Source organism: Saccopteryx leptura, chromosome 11 (assembly GCF_036850995.1).
Source record: "Saccopteryx leptura isolate mSacLep1 chromosome 11, mSacLep1_pri_phased_curated, whole genome shotgun sequence".
In the NCBI taxonomy this organism is placed as follows: Eukaryota; Metazoa; Chordata; class Mammalia; order Chiroptera; family Emballonuridae; genus Saccopteryx; species Saccopteryx leptura.
In genome coordinates this window covers 29,079,282-29,094,746 of record NC_089513.1, presented here as the reverse complement: position 1 = coordinate 29,094,746, position 15,465 = coordinate 29,079,282, and positions in this window count along the sequence as shown.

Below are 15,465 nucleotides of genomic sequence, written 5' to 3'. Positions count from 1 at the left end.
GAAAAAACTTTTAGGTATAAGTGAGTGATTCCTAGGGGTGGACTGCTCTCATTCTTCACAAGGAGATTCTCTCCAGCCTTTCTTGTATATTCCTTTCCACAGACAATAAGCCTGGCCTGCACTGGGAGCTGACCCTTACAGTTAGACATTTTGATTAATACTTACACCAACCAATCAATTCACAAAAATCTTAAGTCAGCCACTACATGCGAATCTAGGTCCTTTGATAAAAAAGAAAGGGACAAAGGCCCTGTTCTCAAGGAGGGAGCAAACACACACAGGAAAAAACAAAAAATAAAATAAAGAACACCAACAAAGTGAGTGAGCCCATGCAATAGGATTTAAAATTGTATTTTTAGACTTAGCAGGTGTTTATGGAGCCTGCTGGAAACTTTTATGTGCTTGCTTTTCAGGCACTCATCTCATATTATTTTCATTAACAGTCCAGGATATAGATATGATTATTAACCACATTCACATCCGAAGTGAATACAATTAAGTTCCTCTTCAGCTCAAAACTCTCCCATAATGTATCTACTAAAGCCAGGAATTGCGGAGTTCTTACAATGGCTACAAACCCCAATTGGTTGGGAACCTGGCTTCTTCTTTCACCTCCTGCAACTCTACCCTTCCCTCCCTCCCTCTGCTCTGGATACACTGTCTCCTTAGTGCACCAGAGATATACCAGGCATGTTCCAACTCAGACCTTGGTGCTTCTAGGACTCACCCACATGGGATTTCCTCAAGTCCTTCAGTTCTCTCTCAGACCAGACATTCTCAGGAAGACCTTTGTTAACTTCTCTAAAGGAAACTGCAGGCCCCACCTTAGCAGCCAGTCCCTGTCCCTAGCCTTTCTTTTCTCCAGAGCCTTCTTCTCTAGATATATATTTAGATATGCATCTATTTGTCACCTCTCTTCCTGGACTAGTGGGAGCTTTGTTTTGTTCACTGATGTCTTCCCACTGTCTAGAGTGAAAACTAGCCTTAAAGGAGCTCAAAATTCTCTGGAATTAACTGGGCAAGGTAAATAAACTTTGAAAGCTTAGGTAATTAGCCCAGTCACAGCTCCACAGTGGAAATGGGGTAGGGTCCTCATCTTCTAATGCTACCTATCTGGAAGATTTGAGAAAGAAACACTATCATAGGCTGTGGGCACTGCAAACACAAAACAGAACTTTGAGTTCTGTTTCTAAACTGAAATCCTGACAAATGTGAAAGAAGGTACAAAGTTATTGAGAGTGGGTCTACATTTTTAAAAGTATTTATCTCTAAATACATCAATTCAGTCACCATGTATTCTGCATATACTCAGTGCCTGGCACTGCAGACAAAGTTTCTTTTTTCTTCAGGGAGATAGGTAGGTATGTGATAGGTAGGTGGATAAATAGGTAGATGATGATGATAGATAGATAGATAGATAGATAGATAGATAGATAGATAGATAGATAGATAGATAATAGACAGACTAACTCTACTCTATTGCTGCTGGTGTTCTTATCTTTAAATCCAAGTATCTGCATGCCATGCTCTGTTCTGCAACACACTATACAGATATTGATCTAATTAATCCCCTGAGCAACAAAAACTACTATTTCCCCAGATCCCTATTACTTTCAATATCAAATAAACCCATTGATATTAAATTTATTACTATTCTACATTTCCAGTAGGACTTGTGCATTTAGAGTTTATGAAAAGACAGCAGTAATGATAGAAATTATAGTACTGTTTTAAGTCAAAGAAACCTTCCTATCATATTATTTGGTTGTTCTGAATGCTGCCTAAACATAAAGCTGGCTTTGGCCTGGCAGGTACACAGAAGTGAAAAAAGAAAGAAAGAAAAAAAGAAAGAAAGAAAGAGAGAGAGAGAGAGAGAGAGAGAGAGAGAAAGAAAGAGAAAAAGAAAGAAAGAAAGGGAGAAAATGGGTTGTATGGCTTCAAAGGAAAACAATGTTCTGCTTTTCGTTTCTTTCCCCTTTCTTGTGCTTCACTCTCTATCAATAGGAGAATATTCTTTCCTCTACAAAAAATAACCTCTCTTTCATGCACTGAAAAATGGCATTTTTGAGATTCTCTCTGGGATAGTTTGACAAATTTTCAGGCTGCATGGGAAGCACAAACCTCTGTCTTTCCAGGTGGCTTCACAATGAACAAGAAAGAAAACAGAGCATGCTCTCACAGAAGACAGACCATTGTTTGCATTTGTGACAAAATGTAACACAAATTTATAATAATGGCAATGGTAATGGCCCTATGTAGTCAGTACTATTTCTTTCCTTATTGGTTTTGGATGTTCAATTCCTACTTAGAAATTTCTTTGAAAAAATATAAGTACAAAATATGGAAGTATAACTTTTTCATTTCTTTAACTCCTTCTCTCAGTTAATTAAATTGAAGTAGGAATCTGCTGTTTGCAGCTTTAAAAAATAACCAATTGAAATTTAATTGGTATCTTTTTTTCTTTAGCATTCATGCCCTATAGCTAAATTAATGATTAGTTGTACGCGCTTCAGGTAAGAGACTATTATGACTTTTGAATAAAATTAAATCTAGGACCATATAGTAGATAAAATGACTAGTACTAAGATAAAGATAACAACTGTGCTATAAATAACAAAGGGTTAAAGCCTATCTCTGTTCTCTCCCTCTCTCTCTCACTAACAATTACAGAGAGACAGGAGGCTCAAGTGTATTCTCGGACCAGTAGATGCTGTAAATCAAATTAATTACTTTTAGCCAAAACTGTCCTCAGTGGAGGATTTTTGGCTACCAGACTGTTAATTCCTCTTTACTTAATCACTGTCCTATAATGTCATCCCCCCGATAGAAAGGATGAACGGGAGCAATGGCAGTCTCTTCACCTTTCTCAGGTCCCCACAGGACCCTGATTTACAGTGGGGTGAAAGTGTTCTGTGTCATTTAGCCAGACTGCCTGCTCCACAGAAGCCCCTCTTTTCTTTGGGAGCAGACTAGGACCCAGGGAATTAATGTGGTAGGCGCCTTTTGTTATCTTACAGCTGTATCTCTCTGCTTTTGATACCTTGTGAATTTCTTTCTTTTTTTTCTTTTTTTTTTTTGGATTGGCTTTTAAACCATATTTGGTGGGCATTATATCTATCAAGACTTTTGACATTCCCATCTCTTTGATCAAGAAGGATTCATCACCTCAATGTTTTACACACAACACCACACCAGATTAGTCCAGCTCACAAGGACGTGCGTGCTCAAGGACAAGGTTACCTGGAAGGCAGTGTACTGAATCAGGGCGATTTGCTTATTACAACTTGTCGCTGCAGCCACCTCCGTCTTCACTTAGGCAAGGCCATCATTTCCAAAGGCAAATGGAGGATGCAAGGAGAGAGACTAGACAAAAAAATCAATCATGGAGGTTGTTACTAGTGATATTTGAGTTTATACTACGTGCTATTTGCTTTTAAGTGAACAGCTTATTTTCCTCATTAAGAAATGCTAAAGTTAACATAAATAAAAAATTTTTAAAAAGACTTGTCTGATTAAATGCCAACTAATTATCTAGGTGACTGAGACATATTTTGAATAAAAGGAGTGCCCTGTATTTGAATACATGATATTCTTCACCCAGTGAGATCTGGTTTTACTGAAACAGCATTTATCAAGTCTGATCCTTGGAAGCCGGTGCTAACCTCTGACCTCAGGACTTCCTTAGATGGTATTGTCCAAGCCCTGTGATTTCAGGAGGAAAATTCCTCCTTCGCAGATCTTTTCCTCTGAGCAGGTTTTAGGAGTGAGCTCATTAGATATTTCAAGGATTAGAATCCTAAGGACTCAGAGAGTGTCTGTGGAAGAGAATCAACTTTAAAGGTTTCCCTGTATTGTTGGAAATTGATGTGATTCTTAGGGGCTAGAGTTGGATTTCCTAAACATTGGCATCACTAATTTCTCATCTACTAAGAAGATTACAGTTAATAATTAGGAATTGTGGAACCAGGAGCATATTAGGACATTACTTCACATCATGGTATTGAATGTTATGTACAAATGATTGTGAAAATAGTTTAATAGGGGATTCTAAGATGGAGTTTTGTCTTAGGTGGAGTTCATTGTCTTTCTCTGTTCTAAAGGATTAATATCTGGAACTCTTTTGCTTAGTGATATATAATTTAAAACCCCAGGGATTGTTTTTGGTCAGTTTCTCGCAATCTGCAAGGTAATTTTTTTCAATTTGTCTGGAATTAGTCAAGTACACTGTTGTAAAGGCAGGGTGAATTGATGCTAAATAGTTTTTGGAAGATGTAATTGTCTGATGATTTGTAAATAGCCAAGCTTATCAAAAAAGTAATTTAAATGTTATGCTGACAATTTTGTTCAGTTTGGTATACTCTGTAAACTGAGGAATCCAATTTTTTGCCCTCATTAACATGATAATTCTCTTTGCTTGGCTAAATGATTTGAGGACCTCAGGACATCCAGAGCTTTGGAATCTGAACTTTTAATGATCTCTTACTCAGCATAAACATCACTCATCGAATGATAATATCAAAGGGTTTTTGTTTTGTTTTGTTTTACAGAGACAGAGTCAGAGAGAAGGACAGACAGACAGAAAGGGAGAGAGATGAGAAGCATCAATCATCAGTTTTTCATTGTGATACCTTAGTTGTTCACTGATTGCTTTCTCATATGTGCCTTGACTGCGGACCTTCAGCAGACTGAGTAACCCCTTGCTCGAACCAGCGACCTTGGGTCCAAGCTGGTGAGCTTTTGCTCAAACCAGATGATCCCGTGCTCAAGCTGGCGACTTCAGGGTCTCGAACCTGGTCATTCCGCATCCCAGTCCAACGCTCTATCCACTGCGCCACCGCCTGGTCAGGCTCAAAGGGTTTATAAATAACTAAGTTTTATGCATCATTTGATTGGTTGCTATGTGTTCTTTATATGTTATATCCATGTTAATCTTGGGAGAGATTGGAATCTTGTTGAGTGTGTCTCCATTTCCCTTATACCACCCCCACTCTTTTGGTGCTCTAAATTCCAAAGTGAGTATTGTTCATCATATAAGAGATCTTTGACAAATACATTCATATGAACATCGCAGTGGCTTGATCATTTTTATTATTTCATTCAAAATAGTATTAAAATTTTTAAAAATAGGTATATACTAGGTGAGATATTTGCTAAATACTTTCAGTGCTTTGCATACATCTTTTTTATTTCCAACTCTACAGCAACACTGAAGTAAGAAGCATATTGTCCCTAAACACTATAAAGTATCTAGAGATTTGATAGATGAGGAAACTAAATTGTAATGTAAACTTGCTATTGCCATGTTTTTAATAAGTCACCATGCTTGGCCTGACCAGGTGGTGGCGCAGTGGATGGATTGTCAGACTGGGACGCAGAGGACCCAGGTTTGAAACCCTGAGGTCGCAGGCTTGAATGCGGGTTCATCTGGTTTGACTAAGGCTCACCAATTTGAACCCAAGGTTGCTGGCTTGAGCAAGGGGTCACTCGCTCTGCTGTAGCCCCCTGGTCAAAGCACATATGAGAAAGCAATCAATGAAGAACTAAGGTGCCACAATAAAGAATTGATGCTTCTCATCTCTCTCCCTTTCTGTCTTTCCCTATCTGTCCCTCTCTCAGTCACACACACACACACACACACACACACACACACACGCGCACACACACACACACAAAATCACCATGCTAAGACCCAAAACTTAAGTGATGACTGACTTAAGGTGTTAACCACCATGCTTAATGAGTAAAAAAAAAAGAAGGCCATAACCAACTCAGACAACTGTGTGTTTTCAGGTTCTGGAATCAAAACATCTAAACATACACAGCATTGGTTCTAGGATTACTTTAGATCCAATTTAGGGACAACAATTTGGAAGGAGGATTTGAAGCTACATTTGTATTTCATTTTACATAAGTATTGAAAGAAATTTGAAAAATGGAAGCAAAGGGGCTGATTCAGTTTGAGTTGGCTGGAGACCACCCCTCACCCACCCACCCAGTATATCCCTTGTCAACACTTATTATTAGATGAGAGAAACAACCACAGTTCTGCACCAAACCTTTTTGAGTCACGCTTACAGAAGGATGGAATAACTACGTAGTTTCCTTCTTCTAAGCCTCTTGGAGGAGGTACTCATTAAGGAAAAGATAATCTTATAATGTGCAGGAGTATCTGGAAAGGACAGTTATTATCTCAGTATCTGTTTGAACATAGGAATCTAGGTGTGATATCATTTTAAGCACCTAGCAGAACAAGGGATCCTGGCCCCAGGACAAGTATAAGAAGGAATGGATGACCTCAGGCCAGGTCTTCTTGCAAAGAGTAGGCTAGCACAGAGCATTGTAACAGAGATTTCGGAGAAGGCTGGAAGGAAAGAATTGGAGGGCACCACACACAAGGTGGAAGAAGAGAAACGAGTGCTGAAAAGCAGGAGGAAGGTAACAAAGAGAACATTATGCCTTCTTTATTTACTACCTTCCTTCAAGGGCCCTGTTTCTGAGGTTTCCATATATTTCAATTAGATCTGGTTGCATTGCTGGGACTGAAATGTATCTGCAACACAGAAGGAAGGGCACCAGCGGGAGGTGTAGCAGGCTCACTGCTCTGCTGTTTCGTTCCTCTGCATTGAATAAAATGAATCTTTTCAAACAGGTGAATTTTCCAACAGAAATGGCGCAAACAGCCTCAGCTCATTGAATAGAAAGTGTAATGGTGATCTAAACCTATTACCTTCAATGGAGTCTGTGACATTTTCTTCCAGCATATTGATTGGGGAGAGAGAGGGAGAGGGAGAGAGAACTTTTTCCTCCACTCATTGTTGCGTCAGTCATTGTAATGCTAGTCACAATGCATTAAAAAGCATTGAGAATCAACAGGGCTGGCTCTTTTGTAGCAGGAGTAATAAATGATTTTACTGAACAGAATTAAAATGCTGTTTAAAACCTACTCTGTACACATTTTTAAATTTCTTACCAAAAGGACATTCTCTCCTCTTCTCCAAATATATATATATAACCTTATTAATTAACAGTTTTCAACAAGAACATACATTTTTCATCAAAGAGCCTGGCATATATTTACAGTGAAAAACCAGTAATGTCATCTCTCAAAACTGTCCTCCCTCTTATCAATGTTTATCTCAAATAATCTGTAATTATACTTGAGAAATTTCAATTTTATCTCAGCTAATGTGGACAGCAACAGCTTCTGGAGGGTAGAAGTGCTTCTTTCTTTTTTGTTTTGTTTTTGTCTATAAGCATCTGTTGTATTATTGTTGTTGTTCTTATTGCATAACACGATCTCTGCAGGGAAATAAATGGAATCAAATCTAGCCTCATTATATTGAAGTATCGCTTGTGTGAAGGTGGCACTAGTGTTCCATTAGAATATGATTGAAATATGCCAGTTTCATTGACTGTGTTAAACAGTTTATTCATTGAGTTTGAAGGAATACCTGTATGGAACTTTTTACAAACTCCTAATTTCCAGATAAATATTATTCACCATTTTCCATGAATTACTAATATTCTTTGTCTGGCACAAGCATTTGTAGGTAGGAAACACTATCATGAATTTCAAAGAAATATATAATAGCAACCATCTCATAAATGGATGAGAGATGTCTGGAAGTTCCCTGGTCAGAAGGTACCTGCTGAACTATCTTTATTAGTAGTGTTATTAACTTATATTGAACCCATTTGTTTTGGCTTTATCTTAATTCAGTCCATTCAACACCTTGTCTCTAATATTTATATGTACTTTTTCATTGTCTCAGTATAAACCTATTGCATTTCATGTTATCTGAATTTTATAATCTTGCCTATTACTTACAAGCAATCTGCTGCTACAGTTGTTCCTAGGTGTTTTTGTAAACTAATTTAACATCTGTTAGTACCAAATAACAGTATCAACCTACAAATGGCCAATAAGAGTTAGCATTGCTGAGAATTATCATGTAGATTAATGGAGTTACATTAGTAATTGCAGAATCCACTCCATATTTTATGGTAACTTGATGAATAGTTAGTGTTATCTGGGTGATTTTCTTTTCCGTGTTGAATGCAATCTACATTTGAATGTAACTTCATTTAAGGTAAAAGATCAAACAAACTACCTTTTTAGTACATTCATTGATAATTCTGCTGAATTTAGTAATTCACATAGATAACTCAGGAAAATTAATTTTCTAGTATAGTAATAAAGACTTAACCAGTAGACAGATAAAGTTGAATAGACTTGAGAAGTTGCTTTATCATTTTGGTCTTCATAGATGGTTGTAAGGTATTAGCTAAGTCCCAAAGCAGAGTAGCAGAAATTGCATAGAACCAGTCGTGTGAACCTTAATTCCAGCTCTAGTTTTGCTGGGTTTTTTTATTCTATTAGTTTTGAACAAGTCAGCCTACCTTGTTTTACTTCTTTCTAAAATGAGAATGAAACCTAATCTTGACTATACAGAGTTGTGGGGATCCAGCAAATTCTTCAGTGTATAATTTTCTTCAGTGTCATACTAGAGATCCTTTGCTCAGATGATAAAAGACCAACTTTTATGAAGGACCATATAGATGAACAGTCCTTGCTCTCCAGAAGGCTATAATACATAAAAGATGGTAAGAGACAGTCACATAACAGTCACCAGATCTTCCTCTGTCTAAGATTGCCTCTGGTTTTGAATGGACTAGCCACTGCAAGATTTCAAGTATTCTGACATTAAAGTTGTCTCAGCAAAGATGCCTTAAGGAGAACAGACTGAAGGGATGTTGCACAGCCCCTCAAGACCCTTGTTCCCTACTGTGCACAACAATGATCTCTGACCAAAGTCCAGAGGTATTAGCCTAGCAGTTAATACAGGAAAGAGAAATTTAGAAGGATGTGAAACAGAAAAATTTCAATCCTAGCTTAATGAACTTCTCTTCTTTGACATTCACTATTCTTATAATAGAAGTGAGTAGGTTACGTTAACATTAGCTTGACTGTGCTTTTAAACTCTAAAGTTATCATTACATAATGACCAGAACAGGTGATCAGGGCTGGTTTTACAATAAAGGGTAAATATGGAAGGAAAAGTTAAATATCCAGTCCCTAAATCAGGATATCTGGCTTAAGGCAGGTAAGAACATCTAAGTTTTTTAACAGCCCATCGAGAAGCCTAAATTATTAAGCCATCAGCAATAATGGACACAGTCTATATATTTATATGTATCTATGTATCTAAATTTAGATCTATAGATAAATAAATATGTATATAAATTTAGATATATAAAGTATGTATAGAAAGATATAGATTAATTTATATATGTTTGTGTATATATATAGTATATATGTGTGTATATATATAGTACATATATATAATAATAAATATTCTCACCAATCAAGTATACAGAAAACTCCACCAACATAGAAGGACTACTTGGAGAATTGAGGTCCAATATGAGAGTCATTATTTACTTTCCAGTGTATTAACTTGATATGGGGGGGAAAAAATTGATCTGTATTGCAAAGACAAATCAGATATATTAGTTCAACAGTTCAACAGTTTTCTTTGTAGAGTCCAAGTCACAGCCATATTTATTTGATTATTAAAAGGTATCAAATTCAACTTTGCTCTTATATTAGTATATTCCCTTATTTGCTATTTATTACTCCATCTTTGGATTTCTCTTATACAAGTTATGAAACAATTTTAAGCTTCTACGTCTCTTCTCAAACTGCTAATGAGCTCTTTGGGAGAAAACTATAAAACTTCTAATAAAAAGATCACAAGATTGGGAGATATTTTATAAGTATTCTGTGCCAAGTTATGTCCCTATTCTCCCACCTCTACCATATTGAGTTTTAAGTTTCTCTTCAACATCATTGAAAAACTACATTCAGAATTTGTAAAAACCTGAAGAGACTTAAAATATTATTCTCTTTTAAGGAAGCTGATTCCATTTTAGACATTAATTATTAAATATTTTTTTCCTCTTATTGAGCCGAAATCATATTCCTATGACTCTGACTCATCGATCCTAGCTATGCCTGTAGAAGCTACATTTCATCTACATTATAGTTCTTCAAATAATTTCAGAACACCATTGTGTGCTCATTAAACTTCGAATCTCCATTATCAGCACCCCGCCTCCTCTAAAGACTTCTCATAGAACGTAATGCTGAAATGCCCCCACCTTTTCAGTATTTATAAGTACTTGCCTAGTGGGTAGTGTCCTTGGTTTGCAAACTCAGGAGCTTCCTGCATGGAATATGAAACTAGTCCCTACCTGCCAGAGTCTGAGGGGTTTATATAGAGGCCTTAATCTTAGGAGTTTATTATAATCTTGGGAGGCCTATCATCCATATGGTCTCAATAGCACATTGCTCTCATCAATCTGAATCCTTAAAAATGGCCCCAGCTGTTGGGTGGAATGTACATTCCAAGGAGGAAGGTGATGGGTGAGGAGCATTCTTTACCCAGGTCCAGTTCTTGGGTCAACCTACAGTCATGTGCTCTCAATGACCTCTTCCAACAAGTATTTAAAAAGTATATAGAGTATTCTGCCAATTGACCAATAACAAAAAGAGTTAAGTAGTTAAATAAGAATTAAGTGATCATTTTTATATCATCTAAACACCATATTTTAAAATCACCATATGTTGTATTGTCTCCTCATATATGATTTCCTAGCATTAAAATAGTAAAGTCCTTTCTAAAACTTTACAGTTGCAGAATAATGCAAAGAATGGATAGGGAAGGGATTTGACCATAAAGACTTACAGGGAAGGGATTTGACCATAAAGACTTACATTTATTTTCATTAAATATATCCAATCAAATTCCACCAGCAGATTTGAATTGGATTATATTATACAATATACAATGCTTTCTACTGATTTTCAGCTTTCAGCTATCTGTGAACTGGCCTTTTTAAGTGCATTAATTTAAGCACACAAAAGGCCAGGACTGAGCATAAAGATTTTAAACATATTAAGAGACTCTACCAAGTTAAAATTACCACTATAATCAGCATGCAGTCAGCCAGTTATAATTCAGTTTCAAAGTAATTCTAATTCACCTCTTTGTATTTGTCTAAAATGATGTCATATGGGTCCTGGAGGTGATCAATATCTTGTTGAATTATATATACAAGTCATCTACCATTTACTTGCCTGATTTACTCATCAAGTAAAACTAGCATTTAAGAAAACAGTAAATCTAAAATTAGTTTTGTTATTATTATTACTATTAAATCAAATGGTTTATTTTAATATGTTCACCTAACAATGACAAATATGATGATAGTAAATATTGAGATCAATTTGAAATATAGTTTTAGTTTTAGTGCTATACTTTTTGCTTCCAATAGTCATATTCTTTTAAATAATTTAGAAAAATAATAGAAAAATGTTCTATGTTTACTACGTATTTGTCATTTCCAGTGATTATCATTGCTTCCTGTACATTTATATTTCCATCCCATGCATTTTTTTCTCCCTCTTTAAGAAAAAGCATTATTCTGTGTGTATGTGCACAGCAGCTGATAATGAATTGTCTTAATTTTTGCTTATTTAAAATTTTTCTAATTTCACGTTTATATTTTTAATGATAGTTTCACTTTTGTTTGAAACTGTCTTCATTTCACCTTCATTTTAGAAGGACACTTTCTCTCTACATATAATTCTGGATTGACAGTTTTCCCCTTCCCCTTCCTCAGAATTTTGAAGTTACTTTATAGCATTTTGGTCTCCATTGCTACTAATGAGAGGGCAACCATCATTTACATCATTGGTTTCCTTTACCCAATTGATTGTTTTCTACGGCTGATTTAAAGATTTTTTTTTTTGAATTTCAGAAATCTTTGATTTGCATAAGTGTGAGTTTATTTGTAATTCTACCACAAGATTATTATGATTCTTAGACCTGGAAGTTTCTGAATTTCACCAAATTTGTCAGCCATTTTTTCAAGTGCTTTTTTCCTACTCCATTGTTGTTCTCTTTTCTCTTCTAGTTTTTGGGTTTTTTTGGGTATTTTTCTGAAGTAAGAAGCGGAGAGGCAGAGAGACAGACTCCCACATGCTCCCGCCCAACCAGTACCCACCTGGCATGCCCACTAGGGGGCAATGTTCTGCCCATCTGGGCCATTGCTCCATTGCAACTGGTGCCAGTCTAGTGCCTGAAGCAGAGGCCATGAAACCATCCTCAGCTCCTGGGCCAACTTTTTTCCAATGGAGCCTTGGCTGCGGGAGGGGGAGAGACAGAGAGAAAGAAGAGGAGGAAGGGTGGAGAAGCAGACGGGTGCTTCTCCTATGTGCCCTGGCCAGGAATTGAACCTGAGACATCCATAAGTCGGTTGGCTCAGTGGTAGGGCATTGGCATGCCAGGTGGAAAACAGAGGATATAGAGAGTGGGGAGAAGCAGGAAGCATCTACTCATAGTAGTTGGTTCCTGTATTTGCCTGGACTGGGCAAGCCCAGGGTTTTGAACCAGCGACCTCAGCATTCCAGGTCGATGCTTTATCCACTGCACCACCACAGGTCAGGACCCTCCCCTTCTTTAACAGTGTGTATTATTAACAATAACAATCATGTGCTGAATAAATACTTCAGTGTTTATATTTTTAAAGATAATGCTTGATGTCATTTAATTGGTTTTAGGGAAAGAAATATTTGTCCCATGGAAATAATTGGGCAACTAACATCATTCCTTCTGGGCACATCATTTGATCTACCAGTGGCTTGAATAGTTTCTAAACATTTTGGATATTCTAGTTCCCCATTTGAACTATCTTGTTCTATGCCAATGGATTCCACATTTGCTATCTTAAAGCTTTCAGCTTCTGCATTTTTGTTTGTTTTACTCAATATCTTTTCGAAGAATCAAGAAACTAGAGATCTATGAAACTAGAATAGGTTTTTACCCCTAATCTTCTCTTAGCCTTTCTATTGTTTCATATTATGCCATTTCAGTATATGTAGTTCAAGGTTGCATTTTTGGACATGGTGAGTTTGAGCTGAGAACTATTTCATTCAATAAATGATTTTCTTTGAGATACAATAATCTAATTATGGTTGCTGCTGCAGAAAATGGGTACAGAGTTTAAATATTAGTGGGAAATAGAGAAAAAGAAACAGTGCCCGCTATATTGTAGGCACTCAATATGTAGAGATTTATTGAGTAGTTGAATGGATAAATAAATTCATTTATAGAGCAATTCCAATTAGTCTTTTGCCTGCTTCATGGGCCTAAATAATTTCTGTATTTTTCAATGTCAGTGGCACTTGAGCATTTTTTATTACTTCAGCCAGATGTAAACCAGTATAATCTCTAAAGAGACAAGTAGAAAAACTGAGTCTGAAAAAAAGAAATGACTATATGACAATTACCTGTTTTTACTGCCATAGAAAGAACACATCTCAGTGATGCCAAACTCTTACTACTGGATAAATTAAGCTGACCAAATGAAGAAATGGGATGAAAGAAAGAAAGGTTTGTTCAAAGAAAGCTTATTTGCTGGGACAACACAGTTTGTCCAGGGAGGCCTGGAAAAGGAGAAATTGCCACATGAAACAACTGAGCTTGAGTTTAGATTTAAAAGTCCCCATCATTGGAAGTGTTTGGGACTTTGGTTGGCAATGTATTCCAAAGAGCTCTCTCCTGGCTTTGATGAATGTATGGAATTGTCTCCTCATCTAGTCGTTACCACTTAAAAAAAAAAAAAAAAAAGGAGATCTGACAATCCCAGCAATCGTCTTTAGCTTCTGTCGTTTTCCATTAGCCACGGGAGCATATTCTTTTAGTGAAACACAAAAGCTGGTGTCCCAGGCTACCGCTGCGTCTTGCAGCATGCGGGAAGATTCACTCATTTGGATAGATGCTCCACAAGGTGGTTACAGACTGTTTTAGCACTTTATTTGTCCCAATTATCTGCTCCTGCCTATTAGGGTGAATGGAACATCATGGCATTGTTTATCACGGGCTTTATATTCGCTAATAACACTGTTGTTTATTACTGCAAACATGCTGCATGCAGTCAGCTCCGCTTCTGTTAATCCCCACTGCTCCAAGTTCTACAACCCCCCCTTTATTTCTTTTATCCTTTTTTCCTACCCAAAACAAATTGGATCCCATTTAACCAACCAAGTTTCCCACAGCTTGTGATTGTAAAGTTTCCTTCTTCAACTGGGCTTCGAGTTGATTGGCTTCAGGCTGCAAACCCTGAAGAAAATAAAAGGGTGATACTTCCATGAAGGAATGGCTCTCCAACCATATTTTAATGGCAAGTGCCTGACGGGCCATTTTCTTGCAGGTGCTCACAGCCTGAATTGCACTAGTTCGAGGAACCATCAGAGAAAAGAATGTGGCAAATTATTGCCATTCAGTTATTTAGTCTTCCCCATAGTCCTCTTCTTCCCTACACTGTTTTACACAAACATATCCAGGGACTCTACATGGCCCGAGGCCGGCAGGCTGTGCTTTTAAAAAATGCCCCTCATTTGGGCCAGTAGGAAAGATAATATCAGTGTAGTCTATTATTCCCATGACCACGCTGAGTTGTGAAAACTCTGGCAGGGTTCACTCTCTCTGTCTCTGCATATGCTTGCCACAGGCCCACACCTAGGGCTTTATTTAATTAAAAATTAAGGTAGATAATCAACATCTAATCAGAAGAAATAATGCCTTAACCATGCACATAGTAAACGGTTCTCTCTCTTTCTCTCCTCTCCCTCTGCTGAATGTTTATAATCTGGGGCTACTCAGAAATGTGTCAGTCATGAACATGGTAATGGGGAAAATAGATCTTGTTCGCACTAGATAAATAGATTGAAAAGTGAGGCCAAATGTAACACCTTGCTGAAAAGGTACGTGCAAATTCACTGCTGGTAATTAGAAGCCCATGTTTGAAACTGATATTAAAACTCACGTTAACATGATTGGGAAATACAGTTTCTTTTAGAAAGTGGCCACAGAAGCAGATACATTTCTAAAAGACCAGGGAAAAGTATGGTAATAGTGGGGAAAAAAAATCTGTTTTCAGAGTGACTTTTTTATTCTAGGATCTTCATGGAGTTAATTTACTTTTTTTGAGCTTCAGTTTTCTCATTGTAAAATAGAGACTGTAATCATCTCATAACCTTGTTTAATAATTCAAAAATAAGTGTAAATACCTGAGACATAGTAAAAGCCCTCAGTGGACTTCATCTTACATAGTTGAAATGGAGTATGAAAAGTGAGGAAATATCTCCATTAATGCAGTTATTTGCCTGAACAGCGAGAGACAAGTTCAGCTAAGTTCATTGAAGTATAATATGCTTCACTTGAGAACGAGAAACAGCTAGAAGAATATTTTTTAAAGCTGGTCTAAAAAGTATTAATGGAGAGAAACAAATAACACAGGAAGAGAATAAGAAAGTTAAAATGAAATTCAAAACTTTCAGATACAAGGCGACAGCAGTGAGGAGAAGTGTTCCAACATTAGACAGTGCTGGAACAGCCT